The sequence below is a fragment of the Numenius arquata genome, chromosome 7, assembly GCF_964106895.1.
Source record: "Numenius arquata chromosome 7, bNumArq3.hap1.1, whole genome shotgun sequence".
Lineage (NCBI taxonomy): Eukaryota > Metazoa > Chordata > Aves > Charadriiformes > Scolopacidae > Numenius > Numenius arquata.
Window position 1 is genome coordinate 32143501 of NC_133582.1, and position 22089 is coordinate 32165589.

Below are 22089 nucleotides of genomic sequence, written 5' to 3' on the forward strand. Positions count from 1 at the left end.
AGAATTAATATTTTTACGCATAACTTATTTTTTTTGTATTCCTAGTGTTAATGTCCAGAACTAATTTTTCACCGTTCCTTTCTAAACTTCAGTTATGTCGTACTGCATAGGTCGTAAATGGTATGAAGAAACATGTGCAGCTAGAAATTCTGGTTATAACTCTTTTTTTTTTTTTTTTTGCTGTGGTTCAGAAATCTTTCTTCTGTAAAGAGAAATTTTACCTTCTGTGGAACTGATTTCATTTTATCCTATGGCATTGTTTTTACTTCTTAATACTTTAGTTGGGTTTTTACATAATTAGAGGTAATTAAGAATTCATTAATTGCTTATACAGCCTTTAGTGTGTTTTTAATAGGTAGATAAGATGCCATAAAACATTCTGTACTCTTGTGCCTACTGACTATGAACAGACACAAATGATGTATAGCATGCTTGTAATATTTATTAGTAATCTCTATGAACTATTCATGAGTCAAATCTTAATAAAAATTGGGATGAGAATGTTCTTTTTTGTTTCTTATTTCAAAATAGATTAATAGTACAAATGCCTGTTGTGCTTTTGCCAGAGGACACTGTAACAGCGAAGGCCTCCTTTGCTGTAGGTAGATCTCAGGTGCTTGGCCTGATGCTGGCAGCTCAGTGGCTTGATAACAGCAATCCATTTTTGGAGGATTTTCTTCTCACAGTACTTAGAAGTACAGCGTATAGGGAATGCCCGTTAAAAAAAAAACCAAACCAAACCAACCAAAACACTCACACGTGTGCAAAGACTTTGGTATATTGGCTGTAAATTCAGCAAAGTTGATCTCTCAATTATTACAAAGAGAAGAGAAGAACTGTGTTCCTGGTGTATGAGAAACAGTCTTACTGGGTTCTTCTTTACCTTAACACAAATCTGCCTTTTTCTTGGTTGAACAGATGTTTTGTGACAACAATGTGTGGATTTTCTACTCACTAATGTCCATGTGTGGAGGAGGTTGATTGTGACTTGTAGCTTCTGAGTGAATTAGGTACTTCTTCCCGTGGTAGGTGAACCAAAGTGGTAGAGGTTTGTACCTGGAAAAAAGGGGAGGAGTAAAAGCATCCTTTGCAGAGAGGGGGATGGCATGAGTATGAGAGAAAGTGCTTTTTTTATATTTGCTGTCTGGCTGTTCTGCTAAGCGGGTTGCCAGACCATAGAACCTAAATGTACATTTGTGATGAAGACTGCCAGTCTGTAATCTGGACATCATGGATTCAATTAGTTAACTATTTGAAATACTTGCATTAAAGTACATCTAAAGATACCTTTTTCCATGCAGACTGTGTAAAAGTAATAAAGCGATTTCCTTGGAAAATGTGACTTCCCAACTAAAATGCAACAAGAAGAATGTTAGAGTAGGGATTTATGTAAAAACAATGTCACCTATTCATTGATCACAAGAAATGATGCATTTCCTCGGTTCATTTGATTTTTGGAGTGTTACGGAATTGTTGTATTGGTTTCCAAGGCGTATGCATTGCATTGCTTCTTTTTGAGAAATTTGAATGAAGATTGCGCCAGCCTCTTTTAATATGTTCCTGTTCAGTAAAACTAGCAAGTTCATGCATTAGCTGTAAGCATATGTGTAACTGAAAATCTGTTTTTTTTGTGAACGTCTAAAAATTATCTTTGTATTGTGCAATGGCTTCTTCATTCTGTTTCCTCCTGTTTTAGAAAACCTAGTAAAAGTGTTGATGTGTTTTAAACCCAATCAGAAGAGGCAGGTTGGTATTCTAAGGAAGAAGTGATCTGTGTAACCATTCAAGTTCTACAAAATCAAACCTGTAATCTTAAGTTAATTCATTACAACAATTTAAAGAAAACCAAACCAAAACAAACCCCGAACCCAAAACCTAGACTTAAACATTAAGCTGAAGTCCTTGAAAGTTTTTTAAATTGAAGTAAGCATTTAGTCTAGTGGCAAAACAGCGTCTACTGAAAATAAATGTTTGCTTTTTCTGTTAAATAACTTTATTTTGCACTTGTTGATGATAACCTGATAATCGAGGAATAACTTTTGAGAAGTTACGAGCCATAATGATTACTTTCCATTTTTTTTAGACTCAGTGCAGGTAGGTGAATCCATCTGCTTCCTTTATCCATCCTTTTCATGTCAGAATGACAGATGAGTGTGGTTCCATGCCAAACCTGTCACATAATTACAAGTGCTGTTCTCATTAAGGTTATTTCTATGAGTTATGATCACACAGTTTGCTTAAAATATTTCAGCATGTTTTACAATATCCACGTCTATTTGTTTGTATATTTTCACGGAACTGAGTTGTGAGTAGCTGCCATTATACAGATTGAATTTTTCTCCCTGTTTTTCCCCCCTGAATATTGAATGATATTTTGAGGAGAATATCAAGAGAAATATCTGGGGAGGGAGAATGATGTCTTATGATGTTGACTTTTTAAAGTTAATTTTTTAAAAATAACTCTTTACAGAAGGAAAATACTGATAAATTTTTATCTTAATGATATTATTCATATGTGAAACAGTTTTTAAAACACTAATTTATCAGTAATAAGCTTAAATGCAATCTAAACACTTTATTTCCTATATGGAGGTTTTTATGCTGCTCCACAGATTCATTTTGGTATCTGGCCAGCTTTTGGAAACCTTATCCAAATTGATTTTTAAGCAGCAGCAGCAGAGTCTATGGATGGCTTTAGAGTTGCTTATAGTACTGTCCATATTCGGTGTTTTTACTGATCCTTGAGGAAAAAAAGAAGAAATTGTATTTATTCATTCTGCTCAGGTAAACACAAGTACTTGATTTCTGCACAGGCTTGTATTCAATCAGTTGCACACTGTAAGGCTAAACTGTCCCCGTCCCTTAATAAAAGCATAGGCCTGTGAATCCAGCTGTGTGGAGTCTATTGGCCGTACCCATGCCACATAACTTCGAGTTTCCTGCAGCTCCAAAACATGCACACGTATATTTTCACTGGGTTTTCAGTCCAGAGTGTTGCCGAGGGTCGTGTTGGAACCCATGAGAATGGTTTTCTTACCGCGTGAGACTGAGGATCGATGTTTAAAAGTTTTGGACGTGTCATGAAGGCATTTTGAGGTGCCTTGTCTGGCTGGGATGGTGTTGAGGAATCAGTTAATTTGAACTCTGGATAGTGATACTGTCTGCAGCAGCATTCCTAGCTGTTTTGAGGGGAACTGGCAGGCTTCCTGGAGGAGAGCACCAAGGAACGAGTCTGCATGTGGCCTGTATGAATGATAAGGGAATCATGGCTGTGGAACGAAATTGGGAGCTTGACCCCTTATATTGTGGGCACAAATGGTGGAAAAGAAAGTAGCTTCATCTTTGAGCGAAGGAGGCTTCTCCATGAAGTAACCAAGCAAAGGGAATCATGATTATAGTTTGTCTTTTACTGGTTAGTTTCTAGAATGATACAACTATGCCTTTTTGTTAGGTTTAATTTGCAGTCTACATTTACCTGTATGGAGTAACCATGGTAAGGCACTAACGGATTTATGGTGAAAAGGTTGGATCTCAATTGGACAAAACCCTTTTGAATACTTTGGGTCCTATTGGAAAGGTGTTACTCCTGACTACAGGGTAGAATATATACTTTTAATATAGGCAAAACCACGTACATTTCTTTCATGACAGGTAATCCCAATTATTTACAATAATGGGCCAGATACTGTTTTTCAGGTTGCTCGCTGTCTGACTTAGGAGAATATAAAGTATTGCTACGAAATGGCCTTTTCCCTTCATAGCTGCCATACGGGGTCTAGCCTCAGTGTATTAGTCAAGGGAGCTAGAAATACACCACAGTTAAATTATGGGTTTGTATCTCCAGGTGGTGCTTGAATTCATGGTTGAAGACTGTAGAAATTAATTTTGCTAAAGCAAGAAACAACAGGACATTAAGCTACTATGCCAGCTTTAGATGTATGCTTCAAATATTTTTTGCTGCTCAGCATTATTCAGTAATCTTTAACTCAAATTGCAGGAAATATTTGAAATTCCATTCTAACAATATCCAACAGAGAATATTAAAGAAGCATTAAATTTCAAATGCCTGAGGGAAAATGTTCTCTTGCAACACCGTGGGCATTTGGATCTCACTAGTACATGCAGTATTATAGTCTAATATTATGCTTTACTTGGTCTAAAATGAAAGCCCAATTTTAATTCTATCTCCAAAAACTTGGCATACTGCAGTGAAAAATAATTTATTTGAATGTTGTTTTTTAATACATTGCAACTAACTTTAAAGCTTCCTCATATAAGACTCCCACTATGGCTTTTTGTAATCTGACTCTTTCATTAAAACTTCAAATATACTCCTAAAGACTTATCTCAGTGCTTTCATTGCTAATTTACAAGTTATAAGATCCCAGAGTTACCACAGAAGTTTTTCTTATTCTATGCAATTTTTCTCTTAAGACAAAACTTTAGAGTGTCTTTGTAAATACATAAAACACCAAAACAGAGGATTAATACACTCTTAAGAGACAGGTAATATGCAAATGCAAAATGGGGTTTAATTATATATTTACACAATTCTGGTCTGGTTAATTTGGCAAACCCATTAGTGAACTTAACTCAGAAAAGGGCCGATTAAACCTTTATGGTTTTATAACCTATATATGCCATACTTGATAGCAAAGCTGTTGCAGAAGCTAGTCCCCAGCTTACAAGATTCTGGGGAAAGAGCAGAAGAGTATTACTGAAAGGTTTAGAAAATCTCTAGCATGAATATATTTGTTACCATATGATTAAATACCTCAGTATTTGGCAGAGCCAGGGCAAGTGGTGTGTTTCTGTTGGAAAAGAGAAATAGTAGGGATTTTTTCCACCTGTAGCTGACTTTTTTCCTGTTTGCGCTTTTGACTGCTGTAGACCGTGTCCAGAAAAATGTCGATATTGTGATATTTCATATTTGCTTAGAGTTTCAAGAGAAGCAAGCTTTTAACAACAGTAGGCCAATTGCCTGTGAAATTGGACCATTGTGACTTGCCTGAGAAATCAGATTGGGGGGGGGGGGGGGGAGGCAGGAGGAACCTGATTTAAAGACTTAAAAAATGCAGAGAGAATTGGAAAGAACAGCGTACTCCAGGTGGTTTAAGATGCAGAACAAATGCAATTTAATAAATGGTTTTGTCTTCCATTGTAGTGCCGGTGGCCACCAGCTTGCCTGCTGAGGGCCACTGATGGGCTCTGAACTCCCACACACCTTTTGATGGGAGCCGAAGCCTGCTGAAGGTTGATGGGCTGACTGGTTTTCCATCATAACTGGTCTCAGGCAGTTGTACCCTAACTTATGAGCAAGCAGAGCAAGACACTGTCTTGCAGATGCAGTTGTCATTGTCTAACGTCTGAGAGATAATTATCTATTTGAAAACACCTCTTAGAAGGCAAGAATATCCACCTGAGGGTAATAGTGACATCTTGTTGTGTAATTTTTGGACAGAAATGACCAAATTCTTAAGAAATGCACTTTTAAAGAATTATTTGACATTTTTGGAGGACAATTGAGTGATTTTGTAAATGTTGAGCCTGTCTTCCTTGAAAAATGGAAGGCTTGTAAAATGCATTAGAAATCTATGTTGAAAGAATAAGTCTACATGGACTTCATAATCAGTCTTATTACAAGGCTTTATTTCCAATGTCCTAAAAATTTTGTGGAATTATATTTCTTTGATAATGTTTATATTAACGTAAAGCTTAATGTGCTATTGTACAAAGCTATTTCCACTTGTTCTTACCTGAGCTGTGTATTTAAGTAGATGCTTCCCAATTTTTTGCCATTTTTTTGTTCTGATAACTTGACCAAACGCAGTGAATGTAGTGCGGCGAGTTGTAATTTCCTCTTTTCATGACGAAAGGCTGAGAGCCCTGGAGCTGTTCAGCCTGGAGAAGAGAAAACTGAGGAGGGACCTCATCAATGCTGAGCAATAGCTAAAGGGCAGGTAGCAAGAGGATGGGGCCAGGCTCTTCTCACTGGTGCCTGGTGACAGGACAAGGGGCAACGGGCACAAACTGGAACACGAGAAGTTCCATCTGAACATGAGGAAAAGCTTCTTTCCTGTGAGGGTGGCAAAGCCCTGGAAGAGGCTGCCCAGAGAGGGTGTGGAGTTTCTTTCTCTGGAGACATTCCAAACCCACCTGGATGCGTTCCTGTCCAACCTGCTTTGGGTGACCCTGCTCTGGCAGGGGGTTGGACGAGATGATCTCCAGAGGTGCATTCCAACCCCTGACATTCTGTGATTCTGTGAGTTGCGTACTCCTTTATTCATAGAATCATAGAATGGTTTGGGTTGGAAGGGGCATTTAAAGATTACCTAGCCCAAACCCCTGCTGGAGGGGGGGCACATCTTCCTTTAGACCAGGTTGCTCAAAGCCCCATCCAGCCTGGCCTTGAACACCTCCAGGAATGGGGTGTCCACAACTTCTCCAGGCAACCTGTTCCAGTGTCTTACCACCCTCATAAAAAAGACTTTCGTCCTAATATCTAATCTATATCTACCCTCTTCCAGATTAAAACCCTCTGTCCTGTCACTACAGGTAAAAAGTCTGTCCCCATCTTTCTTATAAGTTCCTTTTAAGTATTAAAAGGCCACAGTAAGGTCTCCCTGGAGCCTTCTCTTCTCCAGGCTGAACACCCCCAACTCTCTCAGCCTGTCCTCACAGCAGAGGGGCTCCAGCCCTCGGGGCATCTCCGTGGCCTCCTCTGAACCCGTTCCAATAGGTCCATGTCCTTCCTGTGCTGAGGACTCTAGAGCTGGACATAGTGCTCCAGGTGGGGTCTCCCCAGAGCGGAGTAGAGGCGTAGTATCCCCCCCCTCGCCCTGCTGGCCACACTGCTGGGGATGCAGCCCAATATAGGATTGGCTTTCTGGGCTGCCAGTGCACGTTGCTGGCTCATACTTGATTTTTCATCTACCAATATCCCTAAGTCCTCATCTGCAGGTCTGCTTGCAATACATTCATCCCCAAGTCTGTACTGATACTGGTGATTGCCCAACCCAGGTGCAGGATCTTGGCCTTGTTGAGCTTCAAGAGGTTCACACTGGCCGGCTTCTCAAGCCTGTCCAGATCCCTCTGGATGGCAACCCATCCCTTCAGCGTATCAGCTGCAGCACTCAGCTTGGTGTCATCCGCAGACATGCTGTAGGTGCACTCAATCCCACTATGTCCTTAAAAAGATGTTAAGCAGTACTGTTCCCAAAACAGCCACCTGAGCATTACCAGTTGTTACTGATCTCCATTAGGACATTGAGCTCTTGACTGCAACTTTTTGGATATGGCCATCCAGCCAGTTCCTTCCATGGAATGGAGCATCCATCAAATCCCTGCCTCTCCAATTTAGAGGCAAAGATGTTGTGTGGGACCGTGTCAAAGGCCTTAGAGAAGTCAAGGTAGTTGCTCTTCCCTTTTCCACCAACACAGGTTCACCAAGCATGGTTTGCCCGTTGTGAAGCCACGTTGGCAGTGTTTAATCACCTTCCCATCGCCCACAGGCCCTGGCAGAGCTTGCAGGAGCATCTTTGCTGTGATCTTACAGGCCAACACGGTGAGGCTGTCACACAGAGCAGAGCGGTGGACAGGCACCTCCCGTGACAGTGTACATTCACCATTACATGTGAGGAAGCAGACATGGTTTTTTAAGTGTTGGTGACTTTTAGATATGGAAAGAGTTTCTTTGTAAATGTAATTAATACGTTCAAATGGAAACAAAATTCTTAATGATGTGTCATCAGTGGATGAGGTGCAGCTTGTGACAGAGTGTGTGTGAAAGCTCAGAATGCTCATTGAACCCTCTGCTGCCAGAGTGCCATACCTGTTAGAAGGGCTGTTAGCTTCCTTACCACTTCAGCTGGCTGCAAAGATCCCTTCGTGTGGGATTCACTGTAAGATGGGTACCAGAAAACTGGTAACACGGTCATTCTTGTGTTAAAATACACAATTCAGAGAGATAATGAAACAGTGGCGTCGGTGGCAGTTTCATTTGAGTAAATACTTAGGTAGTGAGCAGAGCTTACTCCGCAGGGGACTTCGTTTTCAGAATAACTTCATTACTTGGCATTGCATCAAAGGGCAAATTAAATATTTAGATTCCATAAAGATCTAGCTAGACTAACTTCTTTGGCATCTGTCAGTGATGGTGTTTATCACCTTTCTTCTTTTGCTTTTTTGTTTTGTTTTATTTTCTGGGTAGATTTTTTTATATGTGGTATTAGGAAACCCCCTATGTGGCTTTTTCTGTCTCTTCTTTACAATATATCATAGAATCATAGAATGGTTCGGGTTGGAAGGGACCTTAAAGACCATCCAGTCCCACCCCCTGCCCTGGGCAGGGACACCTCCTGCCAGACCAGGTTGATCAAAGGCCCATCCAGCCTGGCCTTGAACCCCTCCAGGGATGGGGCAGCCACAGCTTCTCTGGGCAACCTGGGCCAGGGTCTCACCACCCTCACAGCAAATAATTTCTTCCTAATATTTAGTCTAAATCTCCCCTCTTCCAGTTTAAAACCATTCCCCCTCGTCCTGTCACTGCATTCCCTGATCAAGAGTCCTTCCCCATCTTTCCTGTAGCCCCCTTTAGGTATTGGAAAGCTGCTATAAGGTCTCCCCGGAGCCTTCTTTTCTCCAGGCTGAAGACCCCCAACTCTCTCAGCCTGTCCTCACAGCAGAGGGGCTCCAGCCCTCACAGCATCTTCGTGTAAAGTCAGTGAATAAATGCCAACTTCGGCATCCACGTTCTTTTAAAATATGTGCTGTGCTGAGGTTATCAGTCACTCTGAATTCAAGGACGTGAAAGTGCAGATGTTGGATAGAGCTGGAATAGAGGAGTGGCACACCTGGAAAGATGCTGCTGCTGGATTTTCAGAAAACGTCATGCTGTGAGTTTTAAAACTCCCTAGCCATGGATGAACTGCGGTAAATGTCATTTTGTAATTGAGGCCATATAAGTTAGTTATTCTACATTTTTTTTCTAACTTCATTTTCCAGAAGTCTCTTTGCTAGGATCAAAGAAATGTTATCATCATGAAAGGAAATAACGCAGTATTTTCTGAATGGGGCAAGTAAGCAGAAGAATGAAAAATCTGCATCTTTTTCTCATGTATATAATAATTGTCATCTATTTCATGGATTCGTGTGAAGATTATGCTGTTGGCCTTCTGCTTAAAAGTAAAGGAATAATGATAACGGTGAAAATACTGCTGCTTCCTTTGACATATGAAGGTGGATGAAAAGGAAGCATCAGACAGAAGAGTAACAGCAGCCACGACTTTAATTTGAGCAAGCCCAACTCAGACAAAGATTTTGGGAGAAGAAATCCACAGATAAAAGTGAGAAGGCCCCTAATATTGTGCCAGCCATAAAAAAAGACTAAAAGATTAAACTTGGGTGGATGAATTAATTTAATCGTATCTTATACAGCTGTGGAAATGGAAAGAGCCAAATCTTGGAGCTAACTAGAATGGTCAGTCACAGCTCTCATTTGCAAGTAGATCTTTCCAAATCTCTCAGAATTAATGCATTTTTAAACAATGTCCTTAAGAAGTGATAAATCCTGGATGCACTGTCTGAAAAAAAAATAAAAAATTGGAAAATACGATCATTGTGGTTGAAATCATACTCCAAAATTTGTAAATGATAAAAATCTCTTTGGAATACATGGAATTACAGAATTACAAACACAAGGTCAAAGACTTCAACCAGTTATCGATGCCCAACTTTATATAAAGGAATCAAAATGTATCATTTAAGTGTTGCAGCCTTAGTGTCACAGAAGGACATTAGTTTGATTTTCATGACAAAAGCTGACCTATAATATACTCACAGCAATAACAGTAGTGGGTAATTGCTATACTTGACGTTTTTATCACTATATTCTCATTTTTGTAAATTTTTTTTTTCCTTTTTTTTTGAAACCCTGTAAAAGCAAGAAATTTGCCATGATTGACTGATGCTGTAAAGGCATCCTTGCGTGGCCAACTGCGGAATTGTTGTCGGGTTGTTTGCACAGTACCATTGTTTCCATTGGATTGCCATTTACCTTTGGTGCAAGCCGGAGTCAAATGGGAGGTGGCTTGTTAGAAAGAGCGGGTCAAACTGTGAAATGACTGATAATTAATAAGATATGCACGATGCGAAGAACAAACTTGACATGAACGTGCCACTTGGAATTTTCAAAGTTGTCTGTCCGATTCCTCTCATTTCAATTTTTTATTTTTGTGTGATACTAAGGTAGAAAGTCAGGCTTCTCTGAGAGCTCAGATCCTCTTGCTGGGGAAGGGAATAGAGAGAGCACGCACCGTTTTAATGGTTTGTTGCTAATTTGGGGCTGCCAAACCAATGCTATTCACACTGACATCCTGTCTTTTCAGACAGTGTGAAGTAATATATTGAAGTAATTAAAGACAATTGCTTGTAATAGCAGAAAATTACTATAATTGTTTTGTTTTCCAGATAGCAAATGCAGATTTATATTTTCTGTGACCACATCCAGAGTTTTACTACCAGAATTCACAGAGAAAGCATAAATAGTTATTGTCCTATTATGCCTAATGTCAGTGGCATGAATTTAACTCTGTTTTATTTAAAAAACGGTCGGGTGAAGTTTCATCCTTGTGTTAAACATTTTAACATAAGCCCATTCTTGCTTTTCAAAAGCTTGTTCACGTTTGTCACACCTGTTGATCGCAAATTATATACACATCTCCAATGGTAATGAACACTTTTGTAGGTTTTAAAGAGAGAGCTTAAATTAATCTTGCAGTGAAAGGAAAGCAAGCTTCAAAATGCTTCTGCCTTCTAGTGATTTCATCAGGTAACTCCAAGTCTATTAGAAACCTTGGTTACTTGAACGCCATTTCCTCATGTTCTATGACATTTACAGGGTGCCTATAATGGCGTTTTTCACCTCAAAACTGGGAAGGCCTTTGCTGGCAGAAGCTGTTTGAAAATCCATTTAAAAATCAAAAAAAAAAAAAAAATCTTTCTTTGATCAGTTTCTTTTGAAACACAGACTGGGTGTGATGCAGCCATAGAGGCGCACTGAATTTTCAGTAACCTGAGAAGTTGTAACAAAACGTGCAACTTTGCCCATACCGTAGGGTTGCTATTCCATTAGACTGCCTTTTTCTCTCTTAGTTATCGTGGCTGAAAATATTCATCAGAGTGTAAAGAGCAGTCATTCTTATAGGGGACATTCATATCTATGTTGATCTTCGATGATTTTATTGATTCAGAGGGCATATATAGTGAACGTGATATTGTTCATACTAATTGTACCATGGCCAGTTTCTTTGTTACGCTACCGATTTGTTTTTTCCCCTGGACTATTTCTGGCTTTGTTAGTGTAAATTTGGTTAGGTACGTAATACTGCCTATTTTTAAAACGTTTCACTTGTTACTTTAAAACCCAAAATCTTTTAAGTGACATAAAAATATCACTTCAGATGCGATCGCAGCTTTTTCACTGAATTTCACTGAATTTTTTTTTTAGAGTTGGAAGGGACCGTAGAGATCATCTAGTCCAACTTCCCTGCTGAAGCAGGATTGCTTAGAGAATGCTACTCAGGACTGCATCCGGGCGGGTCTTGAAAATCTCCAAAGAAGGGGACTCCACACCCTCCCTGGGCAGCCTGTTCCAGGGCTCTGGCACCCTCACCGTGAAGAAATTCTTCCTCATATTTGAGTGGAACCTCCTATGTTCCAGCTTGTGCCCGTTGCCCCTTGTCCTGTCGCTGGGAACCACTGAAAAGAGTCTGGCTCCCTCCTCCTTCAACCCACCCTTGAGATACTTATAGGCATTGATAAGGTCTCCCCTCAGCCTTCTCTTCTCCAGACTAAAGAGTCCCAGCTCTCTTAGCCTTTCTTCATAAGGGAGATGCTCCAAAATTTATTATTTAAAGCATTTTTATCAATTTTTAAATTGATTTTTATTTAAAGCATTTTAACCATTACGCGCCACGTTGTAGCCTTTTGATCTGAAGGGGTGGTACGGATCGCCGGCCTCATGAAGGACCTGTGTTTGAAGTCTTTAAGCAGGTTTCTTTCCTGAACTCCTGCCCCTGGTCAGGAAGCTGTTTCTGTGTCCTTGTCTCTTGAGTTTCCTGCTGGGCTTTTGATGCTGGTCGTACAGAAGGTGCCGTTCACAGGGCCCAGTGCTTGAGTTTGAGTCTTGATGTTAAGTGACGGTCCGACGAGAGTGGATACATCACTCCGTCGACTCCTGCTTCTTGGCAGGTCCTACCGGCAGAAATAGGGTCCACTTGCAAAAGGCACATGGACAGAGTAATAAATGCGCTTTCAGAAGTTTCTTGGTAGAGGAAAACAGTGCAAAAAGGACTGGGAATGTAGTGCATTGACATGAAGATGCACTAGAGGGCCCAGCCTGCATAGAACTGTTTTCCAAGAAGAAAACTGGGTAGTAAGCTGAAGGAACTTCTGAGAAATTACAGCGAAATTAGGAGGAGAAAGAACTGTCTGAAGTGAACAGGGCTCAAAACAGGACTGAATGTGGAGAAAGGTGATAGAGTGACAAATGCGTTCAACCTGAAAATGTAATCAGACAGGCATGTTTCCCTGCTGGAAAAGGGATTTAGCAACTTTGAACTCAAAATCATGTGATTTCTTCCTCCTCCTGGCTAGATTAAAAAGGGGAATGATGTTTTTAATATTATATCATGCTTTACAAACCATTGCGTGCTGTGTCAAGTTCATTTTCACTATCAGCTCTGGCTAAAAACCATTGCTATCTGTAGTCTAGCCTGAAGGTGACAAGAGATTTGAATCATTGTAATTAGGCACTCATCATACTGCAAAAAGATACAACTATCATGATGAATCGGTATTAAAAAAAAAAAAAAAACGCTGTGGGTTTTTTGTTTGGTTTTTGTTTTGTTTTGTTTTGTTTTGTTTTTCTCTTTAACTGGTATTGGTGCCTGGGAACGTGAGAGCAGAAATGAGGTCGGCAAGAAGCGAGGCAGTTTCCTTCGCGTGACAGCTGTCGTCCTCTTCTCCACGCGGAAAAAGTGAAGAGGTTTTTGCCCTTCCAAGTCCTGTTGACACCTTCCAACGTTCTTGGGCCTCTCCCAAGTTTTACTTGACAAACACATTCATGTGTGCTACTTCTTCCTGATTTTGAGAAATGCGTAAGAATTCACTTTCCACACTTTCGCAAGAGCTATGAAATGGGTTATTGTTTTGCCTTTTAGAACTGTATCTGCAGGGCACGCTTTTGCTATGAAGTAGAAGTGATGAAAAAGTGCATCTGCCCAGCAAAGTCAGGGTTGGGGCTGGATATGGCAGAAATGGGGTACAAGGAACTTTATCCCTCTGGGGAAAGGCATTTCCATACACACCAAAATGGATTTTTTCATGACCTTTATTACAGCTGCCTTGTATTAATAATTAGGTTTTGTTCTCAATTTCTCTTCCATTTTAGAGAAAGTGCAGAAAGCATTCCTGAAATACGCATGGCTTTGACCAGGTAGAGGTGCATCGCAATTTTTACCTTTTCTTTCTGGGAACAATGAGTTACCCTTCATTCTTTTTCTCTGAAGATACATTACTTTATCTTATCACTCATCCACGCATCTTTCCTCAGAGCTTGGCTAACATTCCTTTTGATTATTAAGATGTTAAATTGTTCGAAAATGAATCAGGGAAAGGCATTTATTGCTCAGTAGCACACTTACTGTGCAGTGGAGTGTTGTCATAACCACAAAGTGCTTGAATCCAGGGTCCTAATGCCAAGTTGTAAGTGCTGTAGTTTTCAAAAGTGAAACGCAAATATGGATTTACCTACTTACCTTAGGCAGGGGCAGCTGAAATGTGATAATGTACTTGCGGAGGTGTGGGGGGCAGTATGTGACTTACCCTTCGCGACTACTCTATGAACTATGGATCTTTCAGAATTTTGAAGAACGGGTGTTTTTAATGAATAGGTTATATAGTTTTGTGGAAAATTTTAAAAATACTTGAGTTTGCTAGTTAGTGTTAAAGCTAAACAGATTTGGAACGTACTGAAAATAGATGTCAAGCTGTCAAGATTCTAGCAACAGAATGCTAGTTCTGTTGGTCATGGAAACTTTCTCTTTGTCTCTGTTGAGATTAGGGTTTAAATCAGTGAATCTGCAGTGCTAAAATATTAGAATGGACTTCAGTTTGCAACCTTAGATATTTAACAGGGAATGTAGCTGAGAGTTTTTCTGTCTTCAAATGATGAACTGGAGGTCAAGTTAACACTTAGCTCATAGGAACAGCCGTTATTTCCAGGTGACAACAGATGCATTTATATTCAAAACGTTGTTATTTTCTCCTTTTTTTTTTTTTTTTTAGTCACCTGACTTCTGCAAGCACAATCTGCTGAGTAAGGGAACAGCATTTTTCTTTGGTTCCCTGAAGGGACAACCAATCACACAGTCTGCCTCTCAGTTCCCATGTTCAGTTTTGGAGCTTGTTGGCCTATTCGATGGGAATATGAGGATGACACAGTAGTGGTGGGTTTGTAGATCAGCACTCCATAGAAAATCAGACAAGTCACAGTGCCGTTCACTGTTTGTGTGTCCTTTGGATTACAACCTGCATGTGGTGGGGCATACAAGCACATTGAAAATACAGTTTTAAGTACTGTGTAATTCTTGTTGCCATTTTGTTTTTAGTTTGATCGCTTACTCATCACGGGCAGTGTTTTCTGTGTTTTCTGCTGACAGAAGAAGGCTTCCTTGTTCTTACATGTTGATATATTGCTTCGTTTAAGGAGAATGTTGGTGTTGCCTTCAGCACAAATGATGTATGCATTTGCATTTCTGGAACACTTTCAGAGTTTCCCATTTGCTTTTATCTCCTCCACAGGATGAGCATCTGTTTTCTAGTTTATCTTTTTTGAAGATCAGCATAGATTGTTGATAACAGACTGCAATAAATTAACTTGTCGACTTTTGCCACATTTCATGTTTATGTTATATATCTGAACAATGTTGAAGATTTATGAAGACTTTAAAAACTAATCTGAGACGTAAATGTTTGAGAACAAAAGCTTTTTTTTTTTTTTTTAATCTGGCTTTTATTTCTAAAAGCCTGTAACATAAAATTGCATGTGTCTTTCTAAAACAGGCTTTTTAATTGTTGAAGGTTTTTTCCCTAGTGATTTATTAGACACTTGACTTTGTGCAAAACTGAAAGTATATCATCATAAAACTAACAACTATTGTCATCTTCAGTTGCCTAAACCAGTAAACCAGAAAATTTGACAATATAGAGTTTATTAAGGTAAAAATACAGCTTTTGTCATGCTGTGTTCTTCAGTTTGCTTTTAAAGGAATTTTCTTTCAAATTACTGCCTTGCAAAGTAGACTTAGAAAACTTTTCAGTAGTCACAATCTAATTCTTCATCAATTTGTTATCTGAAATTGCTGAAAGTGGGAGAAATTTTTAAATTTTACTTTTTCAGTAGAATCAGCCAAATGACTCTCTCTTCTCGTGGGCAGTGTGCTGCTTTGTTTACCAGTTACAATATATAGAAACAGCTTAGTTCTTACCTCTCTATTCTATTTTGGTTTTCTAACCAGAACTAACACTTGGAACACGTCAGTGTGTTGAGCTGAAAATATTCCCCAAGCTAAACTTTTTACATAAGCAAACCCTCAAGTTTGCCTCAACGTAGTTCTTGGTGCGTTCTTGTGAGCTGAAAGTGTCGGAGCCAGAGAGCGATGGAAGTTCGCCAAGTGTTTGCCCAAGAAGAAAATACCCATTTTCCATTCTCTGTGAAATTCCTCCTTTGGTGTTATCCAGGTGGTGTTGGCCTGCTCAGGAGCTACCTACTGTTTCTCTCTGTTCTGAACTGCTGGGGATTTTGGCCATGGCACGTATGTCTGTTGCAGTAGTTCAGGACAGACTTAGGATCCCAGAGAGCGTCATATCTCCAAACAATAAATCTGTCATCGCATTTACATTTCTGTTGGGATGTGTGTGATGCATGACATGCAAAACAGTTGCTCAGGTGTCTGAGCAATCAAGAACAGATCATTATAAAAAACACGTTAAGTATCGCAATTGTGTTTTGCCGATGCGATGGGTACGTGATTCACACGTCAAATTGCTGTCGCTTTTGTAGACTGTTGGGTGATGCAACAAGCTGTGCCGCTTGGTCGGCAGCAGAGTGCTGGCTTTGGGCTTTTTCTAACTCTTTTCTTAGGCTTTGTGTGAAAAGAAGTCGGTCCAACCCCTGCCTTGAAATACCTGCAAAGCAGTCTGTTCCAGTAGTTGACTTAATATTTTGTGGTATGAAATAGTGGAAAAAACTCCTGAATTGCTCTTTGATAAAAGCAGCAGCATTAAGTAGCATATAAGCAAATGTTTATTTTAAATAAAAGACCAAATTCTCAAAAAAAAATACTTAGTGGCTTCCTCTGAAAGAGTGGTTTGTGGAGGTACCTTAGGATAAATGTATTGATTTTTGTCTGCAGTTTTTCTATAAGTTATCTAAGTGAAAGTTGAGTACTGTACGAAGTGTGAGGGAATGAGAATGTCTGAAAATGCAGCCATGCAGCTGAGCGTGGGTACGTTGTATGGACTTCATCATTTTAGATCAACAGAGTCTAGGGAGGGATGTGTCTGTCCTAACCTCTCTGACCCCTTGTCAAAACCAGCAGGGCAGAGACATCGATGGACTTCATCTCCATGAATTTGTGTCTCTTGGTTTGGAGGCACCATTATGACTTTTTTTTTTTTCCTGTGGCTATTTTTCTGATATCCGGGATCATGAGGTTTCTGGGAGCATGCCGCCCTTCGCAGTTAGCTTCTGAACTGTCCTCCTTGCAGAGCCTTCTCTGAATTCAGATGCATTGACTGAGGTTTAAAGCCAGCAGAGGAGGCAATTGTCTGCCCTGCTGTGGAAGGTGGAGCTAGGCAGCCTTGGCGTGGTGGGAATCCTGCTGCAAGTTGTGGCAGCGTTCCGATCACAGAATCACAGAATGGTAGGGGTTGGAAGGCACCTCTGGAGATCATCTCGTCCAACCCCCTGCCAAAGCAGGGTCATCCAGAGCAGGTTGGACAGGAATGCATCCAAGTGGGTTTGGAACGTCTCCGGAGAAGGAGACTCCACAGTCTCTCTGGACAGCCTCTTCCAGGGCCCTGCCACCCTCAAAGCAAGTATGTTTTTCCGCACGTTGAGACAGAATTTCCCGTGTTCCAGTTTATGCCCCTTGCCCTTTGTCCTGTCACCGGGCACCACTGAGAAGAGCCTGGCCCCATCCTCTTGCTACCTGCCCTTTAGCTATTGCTCAGCATTGATGAGGTCCCCTCTCAGTCTGCTCTTCTCTAGGAGGAACAGCCCCAGGTCTCTCAGCCTTTCCTCAGCAGAGAGATGCTCCAGTCCCTTGATCATCTTCGTAGCCTCCACTGGACTCTCTCCAGTAGTTCCCTGTCCCTGAACTAGGGAGCACAGAACTGGACCCAGTGCTCCAGATGTGGCCTCTCCAGGGCAGAGCAGAGAGGGAGGATGACCTCCTTCGACCTGCTGGCCACACTCTTCTTGATGCACCCCAGGAGACGGTTGGGCTTCATGGCCACACGGGCACATTGCTGGCTCCTGGGCAATTTAATTGTCCACCAGGACTCCCAGGTCCCTCCCTGCAGAGCTTCTTTCCAGCAGGTCATCCCAAACCTGTACTGGAGCCGAAGGGCTGGATGGAGGAGTCGCAGGGCTGGACCCAGCCCGGCACACCAGGCTACCTGGTGCCGATGGTGCCAACGCGCTGATGATGGAGCCAGATGCAGGTGTCCTTTCACTGACACGCTGGTGTATCTTCAGTTTACGGTGCTAGAGGCACTCCATATTTAGGAAGATTATTTTAGAGTTATTAATATTTAGCACAATAAGGCTTTGTCTAAAATTAATCAGATTGTACCTTATAAGGGGCTCACCAGTATCATACATCATGGCAACAATGGAGCAAACAGATTGTGTTTATTTTTGAAACAGACCTTTAGATTTAAAATAAACAAAAGTATTAGATAATACTTCATGGCAATGTGGAAACAAACTGCATTAAGTCTGTCTTTCTCTAAGAGTAGCTAGGTAATTTATCTTCTACTTAATTATAAGATATGAATGCCAAGTGTTTCCACAAGTTTTTTGGAGTGAACTCTTGGATTCCACAAGAAGACAACTAGGCCAAGTGCTTAAAATTTTGTTTCTCATGAGGAATACACCATTTCCAGTTAAGCCACCTGTTTCCCCTTTTGTCAAGTGTCTTGGTCTGAGGGCTCAGAGAAAAATCCAAAGAAATTTTTCAGGGGTTCAAAGGAGTATAAAGTGATTTTAAAAAAACCAAACCAAACACAAACGACAGGCATCTAGTTCCTATTTTCCTTTTTTTTTCCTATGTTAGTTTGTTACATGCACAATTTCACTTATGTCCTTTCAGATTTTAATGGAGTCCAAGATAATTTTTCTGCTTGATTTCCGTTAAGTGGTAAAAGACCCGGAAATTCTACCAAAAATCAGACAAGGCCTTTCTGTGTCTGACTTAGTAACGTCTTTCTGAGAGGAACAGTAAGCTCCCTTCTCCTGTGCTCCCCTGCCTCACTGCCTTCCCCTTCCCCCAAATACGACCTTCCTTTTGGCCTTGGGGGCAGGTTTTTTTCCCACTCCTTAACCATATAAACTTGATTACATGTCTCTGAGTGCAATTTAAGGGATCTCTAGGCAAGGGGTAGGTCAAACCTGAAAAAGGAAGAGGGTTGTTGCTCCCTGGGAATGAACTTGGAAGTTTGCCTGTTTTCTCAAGGTAATTTTTGTCTCTGAAAAGCAGCATGTAATTTTTTCACTGTGTAGTTTTTCTGTTTCTCCTGGAATGTTCACCCCTAAGAATCTCATAATTTTCCTTGCCTATCAAAATTTAAAGAGCTTTTCTAATTGTGTTTTCTTCGTCAGTGGTGTTTCTTTCCCTGTGGCTGCTTTTGTCCTAGAATTTGTCTTGAATTCAGACGCTTTTTCAGAGAGCTCAGTTATTATTTTTTTTTCTATGGGTAGGACTGACAGCCCATGGTTCTCTACTGCAATTATTTCTTAAATTGTTGTATAAGCTGGAGTTGTTCTGTGTGTTTTGGTGGGGCGGGGTGTTAGTACCTCTTCTGCATGTTCTTTGGATTTGATATATTATAAACTAGCAAAGACCCGAGTTTAGTGTGGTGGTGTTAGTGATGTGAGTTGAGAATTCAGCATGTCTGGTTTTGGAACTGTGGCTTTCAAGATTTTTTAAGTGTTGGAAAGTAGAAAAAATGGCCATTACCTTGTAATGGACATCGTGATCTTCTCCTCCAAGTCCCTGTTTGCACTCAACCTGCGTAACCACATGCCTGGCTCTGGCAGATTGGGAATAACCAGCAAAATACCGACAACGGCTGCTACGGAAGCACACAAGTGCATGAGAACATTGTAATGCATTTAACATGTATTTTTTTAAATCCATAAAAGTGTCACAAGTTTCATAAGTAGACTGGTAAGAAGTTCCCTGAAGTGGTGGGGTAGTGGTTTTTTTAAATGGCATGTGGTAACTCAGGTTAAGCAAAAAGAGGGGCCTGGAGGAGAAAGTTACAAAGTCCTTTAATGTAATAAAAATATCCATATAATGGATATTTTTTCATTTTCCAACATATAAATTCTAAATATTCTTGCCTTTTTAGGATTATCTTGATTAGAGAGAAGCTGTACCATTCCTGGTCATTTTTTTTTCAATGCTGTTCTCTTGCACCTCTATTGCTTTGTGAAGCCCCTCTGTCACTCTTGTAGAAGAACGGCCGTTATAGTTTTTAGCAAAGTTTATAAAGTTGGTAGGCGTTGACTCCACTCTTCTCAAGGTAAGAGCCACCATTTATTGCAAGTCCATCATTTGGAACACCCTCTTCAGGACATTGCTTACTAAGTACAATTCTAATTCTTTGTCTTTAAAATGACAAACCATCCATGGCAGTCTTTGTTCTCCTAATGTTGCCACCTGAGAAGCCTTCCCAAACATAGTGCTATGCCTTTTCCATCAAAGTGGATTTTAGATGGGCTTTTCTCCCCTCCTATCTTCCATTCTTCACAATATCTTCTCCCTGTTCTACACATAATTAATAAGAAAAAGGAAGAGTTGAGCCTTACGGAGAGAGAGTCAGGTTGAACTGGCTGAAAGTAAGAAGAGGTAAATTTGCATTTACAATGTGTGTTTACTGGCTTGAGACAACATCCTGGACGTTTCTGATATCCGCATGTTTGCTGGCATATGTACCGAATTTGCTTAAAAAAATAGAGAAAAAACTTCCTTATGCAGTTCCTTTCACTTAAAGTAAGTTTCAATGACATCTGTATTCTTGCTCTTGTGTTGGTGGCAACAATGTTAATACAAATGTCATTAATATCAATGGCTGCTGAATATTGATTGTATTGGAATAAACTTTAAAGTTGCCTTCGTGTTGTGAAGAATTTCTATTTAAATTGCATAAAAGTCAGTCTTTCTCTTTATTGCAACTCGAAGACAGAAAAAAAAATTGCGAAAGCTTTGAAAGAACTTTCTGATGCAGAGCCAGCTAAAACAGTTTGCGATTAGGTGAAGTGTCACAGATTTATTAATGGGAAGAGTAAGAAGAGTACTGGTATAGAAATATTGAATTTAATCTTTTATGTCTTTGGTCGCATCGAGCAAATAATTCTCTTAGCAGATTTGAAAAGGGGAATTTCACTCCACAACTTTGTTTTATATAAATACAGAAGCATTCATGTATTTACAGGCAAGATAATAGGCAGTACTCGGCCTCCGTATAAAATGCTGGTTTATGAGAGACGTATCAAGAACTGAGTAGTATGAACGGGTGCTTTGAGGCTTAAACTGAAACCAAGCAAAAATCTGCAGCCTGCCTCTTTTGCCTATAATAGGGTCAATATTGGGATCCATGATCCCTTTGATCTTTACATAAAACAGATGAAAATGCATAAATTGCTTCTAATCAGAGATGAATTAAAGGAAAATAGCCTCCCGGAGGACAAAGCACCCCAGGCACCCATCAACGGCCTTACCAAATGACAGACCTGGAGGAGACTTCAAAGCTGCGAACACAACTGCCAGTGAAATCCACCAAGAATCTAGATGCCATTTAAAAAAGAAAAAAAATAATAATTTTCACAGCTTACAAGTGCCCAGAACTCTCTCTTTAAGAAAAAGTGACAGAAACACACTACGTGGACTTGCTTTTTAAGCTGCTAAATATTCTTTTCCTTTTAGAAGAGTTGATACAGGCAAGACTCCCTTGTTTAATTTAGTCCAAAAATGTGTTCAGACATGACAAACATTGGTAATTGTTGTGTCAGGTAGGGTTTACTCGATTTGAGTGGCATGTTGTTTTGAAGCTGAAGTATATGTTTTTAATGGAGGCAGATCAGACATTTATCGTAACGGAGTCCTTGGTTGTCATCTGTATTTGTCACTGTGAACACAAGCACAGATAGCATTCCTCAAAGGGCAGAAGAAGGAAGAAATATAATCATTTAGATTTTGGAGGCAAGAGAAGATTTGAGGCAATAATTTTATTGTGAGCAGTGTTCTCTTTGTGGAAAAGAGAAAAATTTTATCCCAAGTTAAATCAGAATTCAGATCCTCTTCTAGCTCAGGTAATTCATTTAAATACGGTTCAGGTATTAATATCAGTAATATTAAATATAAGAAATAAATATAAGAAATAGCCTTAAATAAAAAATATTACTTGCTGAGTTGTTTCAAGAGAGAGGTAACCTAAACATAAGACTTTTACTTTTTGTGTTAGTATTCTGTTTATGAGGCAATACCAAAACTGCATTAAGCCTTTTTAAGGATAGAGAATAAATTTTATGGAGTACTATTAATAAAGACTGATGTAGTCCATTCAAAATAAATACTGTACTAGGAAGGATTTTACCTGATCCCAATCGTATACTTTGCTTAAGTGTTGCGTACAGCATAGCATTTATATCCAAGCCCACATAAATTTGAGAGTCACTTAGACACATATAAAGAACAAATTGCCTTTCCAAATATGCAACTGCATATGAAATTGTTCAGC

General features: G+C 40.0%; 1 protein-coding gene across 1 annotated transcript in view; it reads left to right on the forward strand.

Annotated features, from left to right (window-relative positions):
- Positions 1–22089, forward strand: part of WDPCP (WD repeat containing planar cell polarity effector) — a 162979-nt gene that overhangs the window by 3208 nt on the left and 137682 nt on the right. The window lies entirely within an intron of this gene.